Genomic DNA, 19,896 nt, shown 5'->3' with positions numbered 1-19,896 from the left:
ATTGCAGAATAGTTGCTGATCTCCTCATTGGAGTTTCCTCATTTCAAGTTCCCTACTCCGTTGAAATCCTTTGGGTCACTTACCAAAAATGTTTACTAATTTGAGCTAACTCTTGGAGATGGAAGATATTATTTAGTAATATTATAATATTCTCAGGCTCAATCTTCCCATTCTTGACTCTAGAATCCATCTCCACCTTAATGTGTCTGCCCTCCCATTTGTAACAGCAAGCACCCTGGCACATCCAGGATGACTTGTTAGCATAGGTTCTTGGATCTGCTTTTCTTAAAGGAAATCAATTTTTAAGGAGTCAACAATCTTCTTTAATTACATTCACTAGTTCAGGGAAAAAGTCAGCACCCTCAATGTCAGAGAAAATACAAGCAGAGAAATTAGCATAAAGACCAACAGACAGGGCTCTGACTGCCTAAATCAAAGCAATATTGCTGTACATTTTACATACACCAGTGGATTGAGAAAGCCTTTACTTCTGAGCAGTTGAGGGGGTGGGGGTGGGGGTGGGGGTATTGAACATATAGCTACTCAGAGATTTGACCAGGGAATCAAACTGTCCTTCTCATAAGCAAGTCCCCAAAGCAAAATACCCACTCAGAGTATATGTACACTTCTCAGAGCCAGAAGGCATCACAACCCTCCTGACTCAGTCCCTAATCAACTTAGCACCAAAAGGTATGGAAGCCTTCCTACAAGCAAGTCTCCCCCTAAGCAAGCTCCTCCTTAGGCAATTCCCTCCTTCAGTGGGCTTCACTGGAGAATGAATGGGGAAGATCTTATTATCCCATTAACATTACACCATTCCCATACTCTCTCCTCCTCCATCTCTTTCCTCCTTCATTCTTTCTTGCTTTGAAAACTACAATCCAATCAATGCTATCACTCCTCAGAAAAGGATGTGCTGATTGACTGCCCTATTGTTTCACTCACTGTCTTTGTGACTCAAAGTCACACTCTCCTTTCAGACCACTACTCCTTTAAATATGTTGTTTGATCCAGAGTATAAACTCATTGGGTATAGAGGAAGACTTCTTGTAGAAGGTGTGATTTGAACTGAGTCATTTTCAGGAGGCAGAGGTGAGGATGGAAATCCAATCATGGGAAAAGACTGATGGGGTATCCTGATGGAGGAACAGAAAAAGGTCCGTGTCACTGGATTATAGAATTTGTAGATGGGAGTAAAGTTTAAGGAGACTGGAAAGGTAAATTAAGGCAGCTCCTGAGGTGTGCCTCTTCTCTGCAAATTATAGACAGAGACTTGAACAGGGTCACACAACCTATTTGTACCAGAGATGGGAATTGACCTTAAGTCTTTCCTGATTTCGAGGTGAATTCTCTTTTCAGTAGGTCATACCACCTCTCATAAAAAATGTTTTCAATCATTCATGTATTCATTCCTCTATCCATCCATTCATTCATTCTTCCAAGCATCCATTTATCTATTCATTCATTCATTCATTCATTCATCCTCATTCGTACATTCATTCATCCAATAAGTAACTTCAGACTGAAGGCCATATCTGTTCCATTGTCCAAGAAGTACCTAGTGAAAGGATGCATATGAGGTAGTTCAAGAGATATTATTAAATAATGATGATGTTAACAATATATGAATTCTTAGTTCTGTACCCAGCTCTGTGGCTGACTCCTGCGTGAATGACAGTATCTTACTTTCAAGGGCTTGTGTTGTTTTTTTCAAGTACTTTATTAAAGGTAATTTCTCAGGACAGATTTTCTTAGTATTTAATTATGCTGATCAATGAATTAATAAAGCAAATGAATAGCAGGCAAATCACTTGGCCTCTATGAGCCTGTTTTCTCATCTGTAAAATGGAAGTAATAATGTTACTTGTTCTATAGACTTCACTGGGTTATACAAAGGAATTTGCTTTGTAAGACTTAAAGCGCTGTGTAAATATTAGTTGTTCCTGGTGAATTCTTCCCTTTTGTCATTTTATTTTAGGGTAGGGGTGCTACTTATCATTACCTCAAGCCGCTACCTCCCCGATTGATTCCCCAAGCCAGAAGATGAATCTCTTTTTTTTGAACTAACGTAGGCATATTGGACTCTCTCATTATAGTTCCTCTGAACTTGTAGTATGGCATTTGTGCACAGGTGTGACCTTTCTCACTATTCTATAACCTCCATGAAGGGCAGGGACAGACTTCTTTCCTTTAATATTCCCCTCAACGCCTTGCACCTAGTAGGGACTATTTAATTCTTGTTGGTTGAATTGAGTTCAAAGTGGTGAAATTTGGTCCTGGATATAAGAATATACTCTGAAAAGCCCTCTCATATCCCAGCTCTTTCAAAGTTTTTAATCTCCTCCTGCTCTCTCTACCCCCCCCCCCCCCCCCAGTTTCTAAGACAATCTCATTCTCATCCTCTCACAGTAGACTGAATCATTCTCAAAGAGAACTATGAGCAGATTTGCCTCAGGAAGTAGAACCCTGGGGTGGATGGGAGACAGGAACAGAAAGTGGGAAATTGGGATTTCCTCTCCAGGATTCAACTTTGCTATTCTGGCTGTAGATGGGGTGCCAGAGTCCATCTGTAGATGATGGCGGACAGGGCAGGGTGTATGAAAATTGCAAAGGCAACTGCCAGGAATTCATGAGGCTTTACAAAGTTCATCTGTTTGATGGTTAGCAAATGGAAAAGAGAATTAGGGCCCAGCGTGGGAGAAAAGAGGACACTGGAGGAATTGTCATTTGCAGGGTTGATTTGAAGAAGACCTTTGAGGGTGGTTCTGACTTGGTCACTGGTCTCCGTTCCCAAGCTGGCCAGACAGATGGTTGGGTCAGCTTCTCTCCTTCTCATCACCTTCTCCCTCCTGTCCTTCGCCTGTACCCCCTGTTATAGAGCTCAAGGGCTCTCTGCAGGACCATTGCGTTCTCTGCATAGAGAAAGGGGAGGAGTGATGTGACGCTCCTCTGAGTGGCTGCATGCCAGTCTCTCCACAGTTTGGCTCCCACCAGCCCAATCAGCATACAAATAACTTCCCTCCATTTATGCCAAATTTCTTTTATTGAAAAATCGAAACATCTTGTCATTATTTTAAATTTTAAAGAGACAAATCAATTTTATTAGTTAAATGACTCTAGGGAAGAGAAGGATTTTTACCTTGGCTACCATAGCATCGTCTCACCTATCATCTTTTACAAATCTCAGATTGGGAATCAGATGCTGCCATGCCTCCCACTGGGCAAAAGAACCTGCTGCAATGGCAACAGCCTCTGGTCCCCCTTCTCTCTGGCCCCCACTATGGGCACCCGTTTGGCCATAAAGTGAACTTATTGTTGGAAATTTAGTGGCAGAGCTGCAAAGAATCAGAGAGGAGCTCCGGAACAAGAGCAGCTGCTCCAGGCTTATGAGTCTGATCTCAAGAGGCAGCCTGTGCTAGAATGAAACGCACACTGCAACAGATGCCCACTGTAGCAGAAGTATTAGTAGTTATTATAATGGGGATGAGAAATTTTGTTGGGAGCCAGGGTGCTCAGTAATGATTGCTTGTCTGTTCCCTCCAAAGCACTGGGAAACTTGGAAGCCTGTATTCTAGAAGGGGATGAGTGAGTTGACTTCATTAACTCACTCCAAATGTTTTTCTCTTCCTTTCTCTAAGGGGATGGGAAAAGGAGACTAAAAGCTATAGAGCTATCAATTGACTTCCCAAGTTATTGGCTAGAATTGAGTTGTGTGATTTCTTAAAATCAAACTTACATTTTGATCTTTTTCTAAAAGGACTGAAAAGAACCCTGCTTTTTGTAGGGTCATGTGGTCTCCAGTTATTTAATGCTAGAAGGACCTGGTACATCAAACAATTCAAATTTAAAAATGATTTTACTACAATTTACTATAATTTCTCCAACTATACAAATGCACTTTTAATGCAAATAATTACAAGCAGATATAATTTCACTTTGAAATAAAAATTTCATTCTATCTCTATTTTCTTTGCTTTATGGATAAAAAATAAAACACTGTATCTTTGTATACTCCTAAATTCCAGTCCTCCTAGTGAATCAACCTTTTTTTTGGGGGGGGGGCTTGACTAGTGATTTTTGGGGGCATGAGGAGGCAGGGTTACTCCTCATGAGCAAACATTTCACCAAAGCCAATGGGTAACTAACTCTTCCCTTCTATAGCTTAAAATCTCAGACGAAAGATTGCCTGGGGCACCAAAAGGTTAAGTGGGTTTTGCCTTTGGTCAGACAGGAGGTATATGTTAGAGGCACAAACTACCCAGGTCCCCCTGACTCTAAGGAGAGCCCTCTGTGGTGCCTCCTCATTTATAATCTGCTTTTTCTTCTTTTTAATGACACACTTCATTGTCTCTGCTTTCCTGTAATCAGGACAGTTGTGATATGCTGAAAACATGGAGGTCCTTCGTTTTCCAGCTCCTCTTTTTGGTTTTATAAGAAACCACCTTAACTATTTCTTTCAATCCTGTGGCCCCTTCTTAAAGGGTCACCAATTCAATCAGTGAGAATTATAGGCTTAAAATCATGATGCACACAGCACACACATAACTGACATTGACATCATATTACTACAAAGGATATTCTTTAGGTGGAGGGGAGTATTGTAGGAGAGGAAGCTTCTGAATCGTCCCTTTTGTGTTCTTCCTCCAAACCTCATAGTATCAATCTCAGGGCATGGACTTAATGTCCTTTCTGCCCATGTCTTGATGGAGCACATAGTTTTGGGCAGTTCTTGGGAGTTGTGTGGGCAGAGATGGATTAATGCCACAAGATTCCTAGCCTAGGACTACACACCCACTCAAATATTTGTGGGGAGTAGAAAGAGCCTAGACTTTCACAATTTGGTGGCCTCTCCAGAGAGTTTGTTTTCGTCTTGTCCTTCAACAATCCATTATGAGATACAAAAGTGATTTTTCTCCCCCAAATTCCATGTTCTCTCTGCACATGCACAGAAACATAATGAGGGCACAGGCCAGGTGATTTGCATTCTCTCATGAGAAAATAAAGAAGTGAACAATGATATGCTGAGATTTCCTGTGCCATGTTAGATGCTGGAGTGAGCCAGAGTCCAATGCTGATTTTACTGACTCTAGATAATTTATAGGATTTGGGACCCTCTTTATGATATAATAGAAAGAGTATTGACTTAAAGATGGAAGATTTGTGTACATTTCTCTGTCCACTGTTTACAACTTCTGAAACATCCAAAGTCACTTTTCTTCTCTTGGCCTCAGTTTCTTTATTTGTAAAAAAATATGATTTTACCAAAGCATTAGGTCATTCTCTAGCTCTAGATCCTGTGATCCAGTCGGTGCCTATGATCAGGAAATGCCCTAGAATTTTACAAAGTCAGGGACTCTAAGAGGTAAGGCAACTTCTCCAAAGTCATATGGCCAATAAATGGTATATGGAAGATTAGAACCCAGGTCTCTAGATTCCTAGCATGGTGCTTTAAAAAAACAACTCTTGATTAGGCTGGTACCTGAAAGCAAATGTCCTGGCTTCTATGAAATACCATGTAATTCAGGAACAAGTAGACACCCATCCTCATCCTTATGCCATGGACTTAGGGAGATCATCTACTGGGACTGGTGTTTTATGAAACCTGATTTACTCTGAGCTACAGGTAAGTCACCTGTTCCCACTCTAGCTAGTGTGGATATAAATAGAGCTCATGGAAGCTGGTTGTTTCCATTCAGAATTGGGGACATTAAGTTTATTCTTTCAGGATATGGATGGATCTTTTCTGCCCCTGGCAGGCTATAAAACTCACTATCACTCCAAACTACTTTTATCGTCTTCAGCTCTGGAGTGGCAGCACATGGAATTATGCCTATAAAAATTAGCCATCACATTCCTGAGAAGTAGGGTTGTTTTGTTTTGTTTTAAACAGGGGTGTAAATCTGAATCAAAGTAGCTCAATTTGTATAAAAACAATGGTTCCTTTGATTTAATCTTTGAGCTTTCTCAGAATACCAACAGTGTTTTGTGAAGCTAGGATGGCCAAATTATTCCTTCAGTTATAACAACTTGACATGTTGACCACCTGTCTCTATTTTCCTCTTATTAAACAAGGGGGAAGGAGGGAGGGAAGAAAAAGGAAGGAAGGAAGGAAGGAAGGAAGGAAGGAAGGAAGGAAGGAAGGAAGGAAGAAAGAAACAAGGAAAGAAGGAAGTGGAGAATAAGGGAGGAAGGAAAGAAAGAAACAAAGAGGAGGAAGGAAGGAAAGAAATAAATATTTGCTAAGTGCTTGCTCTATGCCAGGTACTTGTGTTTTACAAATATCTAATTTCAGCTTCACTACAACCCTGAGAGGTAGTTGCTATTATTATCCCCATTTTACAATTGAGGAAACTGAGGCTGGTAGAGGTTAAGTGACTTGCCCAGGATGGGTCTTATATCTAATAAGTGTCTGTTGCCAAAGCTGAACTTAGTTGTTGTCAATTCCAAGCTCAGTTCTCTACCCCTTATGCTGCTTAGCTGGTTGTGATCATAGAATGTTTATCCCAGGAGAGAGCTTGAAAATCATCTAGGTCAATGGTTTCTTTTTCTCAATGTAGGAGACCCAAAAAGTTAGGTGACTCACCTGGGATCACATGGGAAATAAATAGCAGATTCGGAATTTAAACCTGGATATTTTACCTCCAAATTCATGGCTCTTTCCACTATACCAGGGTTGCTAGGTGGCTCAGTGGGTAAAGCAGTGGGTTAGGAATCAGGAAGACTCAGCTTCTTCAATTCAAATCCCACCTCAGACACTCACTAGCTAGTGTGACCCTGGGCAAGTCACTTACCTCTATGTACCTCAGTTTCTTTATTTATAAAATGAGCTAGAGAAAGAAATGGCAAATTATTCCAGTATCTTTGCCAAGAAAACCCCCAAATGGGATCATGAAGAGTCTGACATGACTGAATAGCTACATGCTTTTAAAATTTAAACAAATATTTGTGTAGTCTTCATGTAGCTTCAAAAAAGTCATCCTCAGCTTCTCTTTCATCCCCTGTATCCAGTTGTTTCATTTGAAATCTCCCTTATCCCTGGTCCCTTCTGTCCATTCTCTCTCCTTGAGCCTGAACATCTGTGCCAACCTTTGTGTTGGTCTCCCTGTGCTCCAGCTCCCTTCTCAAGATGTCCTGAAGGTTGCTGCCCAAACTGACCTTCCTAAAAAGGATCATGTTTATTAGAATGTGAATAGGAGCTGTCTTTCTGATCTCTATGTAACTCCAGCTTTGGCATAGTGCTTTATACATAGTCAGTGTTTAATAAATGTTTTGGTCGTTTGTTTTATCATGACTAAGAAGAACTATAGTGGGGTGAACTGGAAGTAAAGAGATCCAAGAGATCCATGTTCAAATTCCAGCTCTGCCACCATAGACCCTGTGACCCTCTGCCTTCATTTCTTTGGGCAGGTGAATTACTGACAGGTGAATCAGGGAAGGCATTGTAGCGGAAGACTTTAAATTGTGCTTCAAAGAATAGATGTATACAGTCTTTGGACATGGCTAATGTGATTTGTTTGTCTTGATTATATATTCATTACAAGGGTTTTGTTTTGCTTATTTCTTCTCTGTAAAAGGATAGCAGTCTCTAAGGTCTGTCCAGTTCAGACACTTTATGATGCTATGACGGATGGCTTTATGATAGTCCCCTATTCAGAGATCGACAATGGTTGCCTTGTGCCTCTAACATCAAAGTCAGAGTCTTCAGGTGAGTTTTCACAGCCCTCTGACTCTTGGCCTCAGTCTGCTTGTCCAAGGTCATTACTTTCAAACGCAATTTAAGCACTTGAGCAAATCATTTTGCTGTAGGTCTATTTCTTTACCCATGAAAAGAGAATCACAGTCTTCCTAATTAACTATGAAATTACTAACTAAACTCTGGGCTGTTACGTGACCAAAAAATTGTAATATTTGTAAAATACTTTGTAAACATATTATTGGTAGCAGTAGGTTGCAGACTCTTTGAGGTCAAGAAAGCATAGCATATGATCAATCACACATGGCAGATGTTTTAAAAATACTTATTGATCAATCGCCAAATAGTATTTAGGGCCCTCAAGGCTGGTGAGGATTTATATCATATGATACTTATATCATATGATATTATTACTTATCTTTCCTTTTTTGCAGTTAGATAATATGTTGGGTAGTGGGGTGGGCCTGTATTCTGGAAGACCTGAGTTCAAATCCAGCCTCAGACACTTACTAACTGTGTGACTCTGGGCAAGTCACACTCAACCTCAGCCTGCTCCAGTTTCTTCAACGATGCAAATGAGGACAATAATTACACCTACCTCCCAGAGTTGTGAGGATGAAATGAGAAAATATTTGTCAAGCTCTTAGCATAGTACCTGGCACGTAGTAGGTACTTAATAATTGTTATTTATTCCCTTTTCCTTTGTTTAGATGCACAGAGGTAGATTTTAAGAAACCAGTAAGGAGAAATGAAACCTAAACTGTGTTTATACAATTTTGTTATTTCTATTTCAAAGCAGGTCCCAAAGCAGATGAAGCTTGGAGATGGGGGTAGAGGAATTGAGCACCAGTATGGCATGATAGAAAGAGAGGTGGGCTTATAGTCAGAAGAGCCCCAGGTTTGAATCCTGCCTCAGATCTTACTGTAATTGTGTAACTATGGGGAAGACATTTAGTCTCACCGAGCTCCAGTTTTCTCATCTGTAAAATGGGCTAATACTATCTGCAGAACCCACTTTATAGGGTGCTTGCCAAGATCCGATAAAGTAATTGATGTGAATTCAGTGATTAGAAAACTTTAAAAGCTCTATGTGTGTCAGCTAGAATTATTATCAATAGAACAAAGTCCTGGTATTTAGTGAAACTACCCTATGTGTAGATGTATGTATGCAGACTCATACATGTAAGTATATGTATATAAACACACATAGATGTATATGTATGTGTAATCCCACTTCCACCCCCATCCCTGACAAATATATTCAGAGTTCCTAAAGACTGTTGGATAAATTTCTAGTTAAAAACTCTCCAGCAGGGGAAAAGTATAAAGGCTGTATTAGACAGAACCAGACTTTTGAGGACGGACTCTTCTGCTCTGAAATCTTTGATGGCACCTACTGAACAAAATGTAAATTCTTTTGCCTGACATTCAAGGATCTCCAAAATCTGACCCCAACTAATCTTTTCAGCCTCATTTTAAGTTACTCCCTTATGGGGCAGTGATGTGTGGAAGTAATATATTAGAGTCAAACTTGGACCACTGTCCGTCCCCCTACCCTACTCTGCATTTCTATGTCTTTGTTCATGCTGCCCCGTGCCTTTAATATTCTCTCTCCCACTCTTGAACTCATTTCCTTCCTTTTTAAAAATTGAATTGAATATTTTTAGTACAACCACAATCTACTTTATTTTTTTCACGTCCTACTCTCACCACCACTACTGGTAGTAGAAAAACAAAATCCTTGTAATGAATACATAATCAGGACAAACAAATCATATTAGCCGTGTCCAAAGACTGTATATATCTCATTGTGTACCCCAAGTCCATTACCTCTATGTCAGGAGTTGGTCTATTCTTTCTTTAAAGCACAATTTAAAGTCTTCCACTACAATGCCTTCCCTGATTTATGTGTCAGTAACAATCTCAAAGTTCATGTAGCATCTTGTATCTCTCCCGCATTATTTTGTATATTAGTTACCTGTGTTTGTATTTTTGCTTCCAGTATTTAGACTACCAATTACCTGAGGGCAAGGGTAACTTCTTATCTAAGCTTCACCCCTCTCCAAGGCTTAAGCATAGCTCCCTGTGCATAGATGGCTTGGTGAATTATTGAACTGAAGGAACTGAAGGAAGGGGCTGGGGGTGTGGGCTAAGTGTCGCCTGCCTTCCACTTTCTCCCTCGTCAGTCTGCTACAGTCCGGGGCTACAGGAGAGATTCAAATCCTTAACTCAAAGGGATCCCCTGTTAAATACAAAGGTGTTCTCCGGGAAGAGGAAGGGACACATTAGCACAACCTATCAGATTACCTAGCTGTCACTTAGCAGAGAGAAATGTTTTCTAGGGATGGATATAAGACAAATTAGTTTTGTTGGTGGTTGAAGGGAAAAAGGTCAAGAACATGAAGGAGTGCTTCAGGAGACTGCCTTGAACAGGGATGGGATGCTGAAGGGACATGGGGTTTTACCAAAGATGAACTTAACCTGTCTATAATTCCTCCCAGTCAGTTGATTCCCCCTAACTATTCTTATCTTATTTCACAACTGGGAAGGTAGGTGACACAGTGTGTAGAGCACTGGGCTTGGAATCAGGCAGATGCTTCATGAGTTCACATCCAGCCTCAGACACTTCCATACAAGTTGTGTGGCTCTAGGCAAATTGCTTAACCTGTATGCTCAAGTTTCTTCATCTTTAAAAAGAGGTAGAGGAGGAAACGGTAAATCACTCCAACATCTTTGCAAAGGCCTCCCCCCCCCCCAAAAAAAAAACGGGTCATGAAGAGGTAGATACCACTGAAAACAACTAAATAAATTTCACAGTTATTCGGAGTATCCCTTTACTAAAATTCTACTGGAATGCCTTATTCTGGCATGGAGAGGACTCCAAGGTCTAAAGGCTAGGCCAGGAAAGCAAAAGCTCTGACAGGTCCAATCAAACAGGAAAGACTCTGAGGGTGGTCCCAACAGAGTGACTACCCAGCTATTTTCCTAGGAAAATCCTACCTAAGTTCAGAGAAGGTTATCACCAGCTACCAGTTGATTAATGTTTTTGGCCACAGCGACTCATTAAATTATTTTGTAAAGTGGAATGATGATGTCTCGTTTGAGGGATGGTTGATAGGGATGAAGTCATAGATCCTTGAAGTACTCAGATATTGTAGATCCACATAAGAAGGGGACATAGCTTTGAATGCAGAGACTGTCTTATATAAATAATCTAAAAATGTGTTTTTTGTTGTCATTTTTCAGTCATGTCTGATTCTCCAAGACCCCATTTGGGATTTTCTTGGCAAAGATACCAGAGTGGTTTTCCATTTCCTTTTCCAGTTCATTTTACAGAGGAGGAACTGAGGCCAACAGAGTTAAATGACATGCCCAGGATCACACAGGTAGTCAGTGTCTGAGATCAGATTTGAACTCAAGAAGACAACTCTTCTGACCCAAGGTCCAGTGCTCTATCCACTGTACCACCTAGCTGATCCTATCTTCTTAACTTCTTATGTATCCAACTCCCTAGTAGGGACTCAATATAGATCTTCAATGGTTATGCACCTATACAGACAGTTACCTGGGATACAAGGAGGTCACCAAGTAATGACTTGAACCCAGGTTTTCCTGACTACAAGACCAGTTTTGTCTTCTCTAAGACACATGACCTTTTCAGCTTTTCTAAAGCCCCTTCCCTTGGCTAGACTGGAATATGAGTACTTCATGCATCCTTTTCTTTAGGGTCCTAGCATTTTACGATAGGGCTTTTTTGTTTTTGTTTCTTCCCTGAGCTGGATAATTCTGCCTTTGTGATCTGTTTCTTGGACATTACATCTTGAAGGTAGAGCTGCCTTACCCTCTGTATACTTTCCTGTTTCACAGGGAGCTTTTAACATGGCAGAGACACACAGGGTAAAGAACAGTGAAAATCTGGCTGCTGGTAATTATCAGTGAAGGGAGAATGGAAATGCATACAAAACAGGCAAAGAAGGGGAGTTTATGGAATTACAATTTACTTTTTAAATCTGCTTGATGGGGACCTCTGCTTTTACGGCAGTGTTCATCAATTAAGCTCTCTCTTTTCAGAAACCAAGCATTGATTTGAAAAAGTAATGGTTCCAGCTTAGAGAAAATAGAATTTCATTTTAAAAAAAGGCTCATAGATCTTTTGGTTTGTTATTAAAAAAATCTCAAAGAAGAAATTACCGGACTTGATTTTTTTTTGTAGGTTTTTATCTGGGATTTGTTTTTATAAGATCTTGGACTATTTCCACTGGCAGATACAATTTCAATAATCATGGTTTGGCAGTAGAAGGAATTTTGTTTTTTGTCACTAATTATTATGTTCTCATTTTCACATGTCCAATTAAAAAAACTGCTCTGCAGAGGATGTATACATCCTGATACTTGACCAATTCCAAAAGGATACTTGTAACTGGACACAAAACATAAAACACAGCCATGTGATTCACTGAGCGGTACATGTTGTGAGGTCAAGAATACCAGTCCTGCAGTTACAGGACCTGGTTTTGAATTGCAGTTCTGCTCATTATTCCCTGGGTCACCTTAGGCAGATGGAATAACTTCTTTGTCCCACAATTTTCTCACCAGTATGTAGCAAGATGTCAGCATATGCCTTACTCGCCCCCACTACAGTGTCACAAATGCTCTATCCTAGAGGAAGCTGTGCTTGCCCCCTACCCCCTTTATTATGCCTTCTTGAGACTCAGAGAAGATCCAGAGTGATTTGCAAGGCATAGCCCAGATATTATAGAGCAGAGGTTCCCAAATGTAGGGTTTTCTTGGCAAAGATACCAGAGTGGTTTTCCATTTCCTTTTCCAGCTCATTTTACAGAGGAGGAACTGAGGCCAACAGAGTTAAATGACATGCCCAGGATCACACAGGTAGTCAGTGTCTGAGATCAGATTTGAACTCAGGAAGACAACTCTTCTGACTCAACGTCCAGTGCTCTATCCACTGTGCCCCCTTTAAAAAAGTGCTCCATGCCCCACCCCAAAATCTAGTTTCTTTAACCCTTTAAAGGTTTTTTTGAAATTTGCATCATTTAAAAAAATACAAAATCTTTTTTTAAATGATGCATTTTAAATTTAATAATTTATTGTAAATTTGTGGATTTTTCCTTGCATTGAAATTTTGATGATGTAATATTGCATCATGTAACCATATAGTATCATATTATAAATGCCATTACTTGCACGTATTACTGCCCATGTGTGCTGGACATCCTGACAATACACAACACACTGGCCCGCTAACATTTGCTTGTTAAGACCTGTCAGCAGACTTGACCACTGATCTGTTATAACTTGCATTTTGTGTGTTTATTTGGAAAAATAATATAATCACTATGACTTTAACTTTGTTACACAATTGATGAAATATGTAAGAATGTTTTTTTAAAAATTTTCTTCTCTTCTTTTCTTATGTTTTCACTGCCCCCTTATTTTTATTCAGCACGCCTTACTTGCACCCAAGCTACCATTGATCTTTTGGATTATTCCAGTGTCCCACAGGGGGCAGTATCACCCACTTTGGGAACCTATGTGAGGATGACTGGAAAATAAGAAGATAAGGAAAGTGAGAATGAAGGAGGAACACCTCCAGAACACAATGGTCAATAGGAAACACTAAGCAGAAGGAATATATTTGGCCCAGAAGCTGAGAAAGATGGAGCACGCATAGGAAAATTTGCCATTATATATTAAAAAATATAAAATGATATAGAATTCAGTTCCCATAGTACCAGAAGAGGCTCTTTCAGGAGCATGCTGGAGCCAGTAGGAACCAGTTCCTGAGAGCCAATTATTGGCAAATATTAAAAGATCAGGGATTGATTTGTCATTTTACTGATTGCCTAGACTTAAAATCATGGAGAAAATGTTAATAATGCAGATTAAATTTAAAAGTGTATTATTTGAACTGGATATATAATGTTTATGAGCACATCTCTGGGCCCATAGGACCCAGTACAGTGTTGAAGGACAGGAATGATAATGCTGGTCCTGGGTAGGTAAAAAAACTCTGTCAATCCCTCCTGGTTGAGATGTTTGAGAACTGATACCATCTGTAGAAGGAGAATCGAAAAGTAAGAACCTCCCAGAAGGAGGACCCCCATTGATCAATACCTAGAAATGGAACGATCTAATTCTGTTACCCACAATCCATATCTCTCCCTGTCATGGTTCACAGGGATGATATACATCTCCAGCTAGAGTTGGGAGAAGAGTAGACCCTCTAGAGGTTGAAAGGGCTTCTTTTGCTTTTTTATGGACTTGGAAGATGAATTATTTCTGTAGTCCTTCTAACATGTAGATAATTTGTTTGGTGATTGATACCTTGTGAGACTGAATGCTTTTAAGGTGTGCTGATGGTCTCTCTTTGGAGGAGTTTTATGCACTAATGTTCCCTGATATCCCCTGGGTGGGGATATATGAACCAGTGACCCTAAAGTGACTTGGGTCCTTCGTATTAGGATGGAGTCTCTCATACCAAGGTTAAATGCAAAGTATTGATATTGGACTAAATGATCTCTCATGTCCCTTCCAAATTTATAACTTCATCCTAAACTGCTTTTTTCAGGTTAGGCAAAGTGGGGCTTTTGCCTACAGGGCTGGTCCTTTGGGAGTACTTTACCTAGAGCTTTTCAGTAACTCTGGATAGCAGCAGTATAACACAATTAGGTGTAACAGAAATTTATTAACCTCCTACTGTTTGTAGGAGGTTTGTAGAATACTGTGCTGGGAGCTGGAAGAGATCCAAAGTTTAGATATGATAGGGTCACTGGTTTTTTCAAGCTTACATGCTAGTAGGGAACTAACAGTTCAGTCATGTCATTTTCAGTTCAGTCATTTGTTGTTATTCAGTCATTTGCAGTCATGTCCAATTCTTTGTGACCCTATTTTGGATTTTCTTGACAAAGATACTGGTGTTGTTTGCTATTTTCTTCTCCTGTTCATTTTACAGATGAAGAAACTGAGGCAAACTGGGTTAAGTAACTTGCCCAGGTTCTCTATCCACTGTGCCACCTAGTTTCCCTACATATAACTCTAGATAGCTATAAGATGAACTATTCCATGCTAAAGAGCTAACATTTAATACTTTAAGGTTTGCAAAGTACTTTACAAACATCATCTCTTTTCATCCTCACAACCACTTGGGGAGATAAAAGATAGTATTAATCACCTCCCTCCATATATATTTATATATATTTAAACACATACACATTTTTATGTATTCATATATAACACAATGCCACACACACACACACACACACACACACACACACACACACACATATATAGCACAGTGCCATACATGTGTATATATTATCTATATTAAGAGAGAGAAAACACAGACGTGTTATAAATATATAACTGTGGTAGATGCTGGGGATACAAAGACAAAATTTAAAATAGTTCTTGTGTCTGTATGCCTTACTTTCCATTAGGGAAAAATTCTATTTGAGCAGATCAATAGATACATGATTACTTGAGGGGAGAGAGAACATTAATGACTAGGGAGAATCAGGAAAGGCTTCACCTAGGAAGAAAGTGCATGAACTGAGCCCCACTGAAGGAAGCTAGATATTATTATATTATAAGATGCATACACACTCACACACACACATATTATATATATATATATATATATATATATATATATATACATACATATACACATACATACACACACACATATGATCTGACCATGGAACTCCTGGTGAGGAGCACTTACTGATGGCACATACTTAATTGCCATGTTAATAAGCAGGGTAAGGGACTTTCCCAGGGTCGCCTAGCAAGTACCTGTCAGAGGCAGGACCTGATAGAGATCACCTTGGCTCCATGGCCATCCCATCCATTATGCAAGCTGCCTCTAATAGGAGGTACTTAATGAAGGCTTATTGAATTGGATCAGCAGAAAGGAAGAGTGAAAGAGATAAGATGCCATAAAGAAGGAAAAGAACTATAGAACAATGTCTGTGAAGAAAGAAATTAAGGCTTGAGTTCAGTAGTTTTCCTGGGGCTACCAATTACCATTACTGATAGAGTTCAGCTTGTTTGCATCTCAGAGCATTTTAATTTGTCCTTCACCACTGTAAGTTACTGACGAGCAGAGGATTATAAAACACACAGTAACCCATTTAGCATCATGCCACAGAAGTGCATTTCACAAGCTTATGATCTTTCTTTGCCTTTTCCTCGCTCCCTTCTGAAGCATTTTTGATTGAACCAAAAAGTTTTGCAAACGTTTTCCAAGACTATTGATTAGTCCCTAAGATTCCTATCTCTGAACTGATTGCTAAAGAAATGAGAGTTAGTTTTTGCTGTTTGACTGGAAGATGATGTTTCCATGATAGAGTGAAAACAGCTTTGGATAAACCTACTCTCCAATCTCCCATCCTGACCATAATCTCCTTTCTTTAAAACCCAGGTTCTACATTCTCTTTGGACCTTATTACAAAGTTGGTATTTATCCAGAGAGCAGTAATTCCTCACCACTGAGTTCTGACAGCTAGATGGAAGATTAAAGTGGAAATCAGGTTACACTGATTAAAATCTTGACTTTGCTCTGCTATTTTTGAATGAATTTAATTCAGTTTCCCCTTCACTCCCTTCCTTATATCACACTTCTCTGTGTATGTCTTGTAGCCTAAACCTACCCTTCCTTTTAACATCCCTTTTCTGTTCTTCTAGCGACACATGATGGTGATGCCAGAGACATCTAAGATCTTTCCTTCCCTCTCCTTCCCTCTGTCTCTCCCTCAATCAATGAATAGTTTAAGGTGCTTTCTGTATGCTAAGCACTCTGCTAGGTACTGAAAACACAAAGAAAAAAATTAAACAGTCCCTGCTGTCAAGGAATTTCCTTTTATCAAAGAAGATATACATGCATACATACACATACACATATATGTATATATATATATAAACTCCTGTATATACACACACACACTTATGTATATGTATACATACATATATATGTATGTTTATAAAGAATAAATATATGAAAAATAAAAACCAAATAAATATCACCTCTCTTATGTGGTCTGTTGTCATGTCTTGACAATTCTCCCTTCACAGTATATTTCAAATTTTCTGCATCATCCTAAAGCAGGCATTCATACTGTCTTACCTAGACTATTGTAACAGCATCTTAATTGGACTGCTAATCTCTTCCCTCTCTAATCCACCCTTCACAATACTAGCAAAATAATGATCCTAAAACACAAGTCTCACCATGTCCCTTCCTCATTCAAGAACCTTCAATGAATCTCTATTGCTTCTTGGAGAAAATGTAAACTTCTCAGCTTGGCATTATGAAATAATCATGTATATACGTCTCGTTTACATGTTGTATCCTCCTTTTAAAATCTAAGTTTCTAGAAGACAGCAACTTAAAATTAAAAAAAAAATCTTGTTTGTGTTGAGCTTTTGTTTTTATACTATCTTTTTATAAAATTTATTTTTAGTTTTCAACATTCATTCCACAAAATTTTGAATTTTAAATTTTCTCCTCATCTTCCCCCTTTCCCCCACTGCAGGACAGTGTGTATTTTGAATATTCTTTCCTCCAGTCTTCCCTCCCTTCTATCACCACCCTCCCCCTCTCATCCCCTTCCCTTCTATTTTCCAATAGGGCCAGATAGATTTCTATACCCCACTGCCAAATATCTTATTTCCTAGTTGCGTGTAAATTTTTAACATTCATTTTTTAAGCTTTTAGTTCCACATTCTCTCCTTTCTCCCCTCCCTATCCACCCTCATTGAAAAGGCAAACAATTCGATATAGGTTATACATGCATAGTCATGCAAAATACTTCCATAACAGTTATGTTGTGAAAGACTAACTATATTTCCCTCTATTCTGTCCCACCCTCCATTTATTCTATTCTCTCCTTTTATCTGTTCCTCTACCCAAGTGTTGTACCCCTTCCCCCAATCTTCCATCTCTTCTATTATCCCCCCTTTCTTATTGTCTTTCCCCCTGCTATCCTATAGGGTAAGATAAACTTCCATACTCAATTGAATTTATATGGTATTCCCTCCTGAAGCCAAATTTGTTGAACGAAAGGCTCACTTATTCCCTCTAATCTTCCCTTTCTTCTTTCCATTGTAAAAGCTCTTTTTTTGCCTCTTTTATGTGAGATGATTTGCTACATTCTACCTCTCTCTTTCTACCTCTCTCTCTTTCCCCTAGTAAATTCCTTTCAACACCTAATTTTCTTTTTCAGATATCATCCCTTCATATTCAGCTCACCTTGTGTTCTCTCTCTCTCCCTTTTTCTATTTCTCTCTCTCTTTGTCTGTCTCTCTCTCTCCCTCTCCATACATTTACACACACACACACACACACACACACACACACAAACACACACATACACACACTACACACATATATATTCCTTCCAACCATCCTAATACTGAGAAAGGTCTCATGAGTTACAAATATCGTCTTTCCATGTAGAAATGTAAACAGTCCAACTTTGATAAATCCCTTATGGTTTCTCTTTCCTGTCTACCTTTTCATGCTTCTCTTGATTCTTGTGATTGAAAGTCAAATTTTCTATTCAGTCTGGTCTTTTCAACAAGAATGCTTAGAAGTCCTTTATTTCATTGAAGTTCCATTATTTCCCTGAAGTATTGTACTCAGTTTTGCTGGGTAGGTGATTCTTGGTTTTAATCCTATCTCTTTTGACCTGCGGAATATCATATTTTAAGCCCTCTGATCCCTTAGTGTAGAAGCTGCTGAATCTTGTTTTATCCTGATTGTGTTTTGACAATACTTGAATTGTTTCATTCCGGTTGCTTGCAACATTTTCTTCTTGACCTGTTAACTCTGGAATTTGGCCACAATATTTCTAAGAGTTTTCCTTTTGAGATCTCTTTCCGGATGTGATTGATGAATTCATTCCATTTCTATTTTGCCCTGTGGTTCTAGAATATCAGGGCAGTTTTCCTTGATAATTTCTTTTAAGATGATGGACAATAATTTTTAAATTCTCTCTTCTATATTCATTTTCCAAGTCAGTTGTTTTATCCAATGAGACACTTAACATGGAGTTCTATGTTTTTATTCTTTTGGTCTTGTTTTATAATTTCTTGATTTCTCATAAAGTCATCAGCTTCCATTTGCTCCATTCTAATTTTTAAGGAATTATTTTCTTTAGTGTGTTTTTGGACCTCTTTTTCCATTTGGTCCATTTTGATTTTTAGAGCATCCTTTTCATTGGCTTTTTGGACCTGTTTTGCCATTTGGGTTAGTCTAATTTTAAAGCTACAATTTTCTTCAGCATTTTGGGGCTTTCCTTTAGCAAATGGTTGACTCTTTTTTCATGATTTTCTTGCATCATTCTCATTTCTCTTTCCAATTTTCCTCTACTTCTTTTACTTGATTTTCAAAATCCTTTTTGAGCTCTTCCATGGCCTGAGACCAATTCATATTTTTCTTTGAGGCTTTTGATGCAGGAGCTTTGGCTTTGTTGTCTTCTTCTGGTTGTATATTTTGATTTTCCTTGTCACCAACGACGTAAGAAAATACCTCTTCACTGAGAAAGTAAGAATCTATGGTCTGCTTCTTTCTCCTTCTTTTGCTCATTTTTCTAGCCAGTTACTTGACTTCTGAACTCTTTGTTAAGGGGATGGCTCCAGAAGCAGCCCTGGGGCTGGAACTGGATTGGGACTGGAACTGGATCACGCTCCCCTCTCAACTAGGTGAAAGACCCTTCCTACTGAACTTCGGAGCTGTCTTTGGTGTTTGTGGGTTGAGAAGTCTGGAAACTGCTGCTGCTGCCAGTAATTCTGTCCCCTAAAGCCTGCTCCAGCTCTACCAGTGCCAGCATGACCATGCTGAACTGTGCTCCACTCTCAGCCCAGTGCGATAGACACGTCCTGTTGACCTTCCAGATTGTCTTGGGCTGGTAATTTGCTTCAGTCCATCATTTTGTGGCTTCTGCTACTCTAGAATTTGTTTAGAGTCATTGTTACAGGTTTTTTGGGGGTTTGAGGGGAGAGCTCAAGCAGGTCTCTGCTTCTACTCTACCATCTTCACTCCACTTTCTGTACTTTCTTCATTTTTTAATCAATTTCTTACTCTTCCCTTCCCCAGGAGGATCTTCTTTATTACCAGAATTATACAGGAAAGATGAAAAAAGACAGTTCAGAACTTATCAGCATAATGACTGTCTGACAGTATA

Source organism: Notamacropus eugenii, chromosome 1 (assembly GCF_028372415.1).
Source record: "Notamacropus eugenii isolate mMacEug1 chromosome 1, mMacEug1.pri_v2, whole genome shotgun sequence".
Classification (NCBI taxonomy): domain Eukaryota; kingdom Metazoa; phylum Chordata; class Mammalia; order Diprotodontia; family Macropodidae; genus Notamacropus; species Notamacropus eugenii.
The sequence above is the reverse complement of the archived record's forward strand: the minus strand, read 5'-3'. Positions refer to the sequence as shown.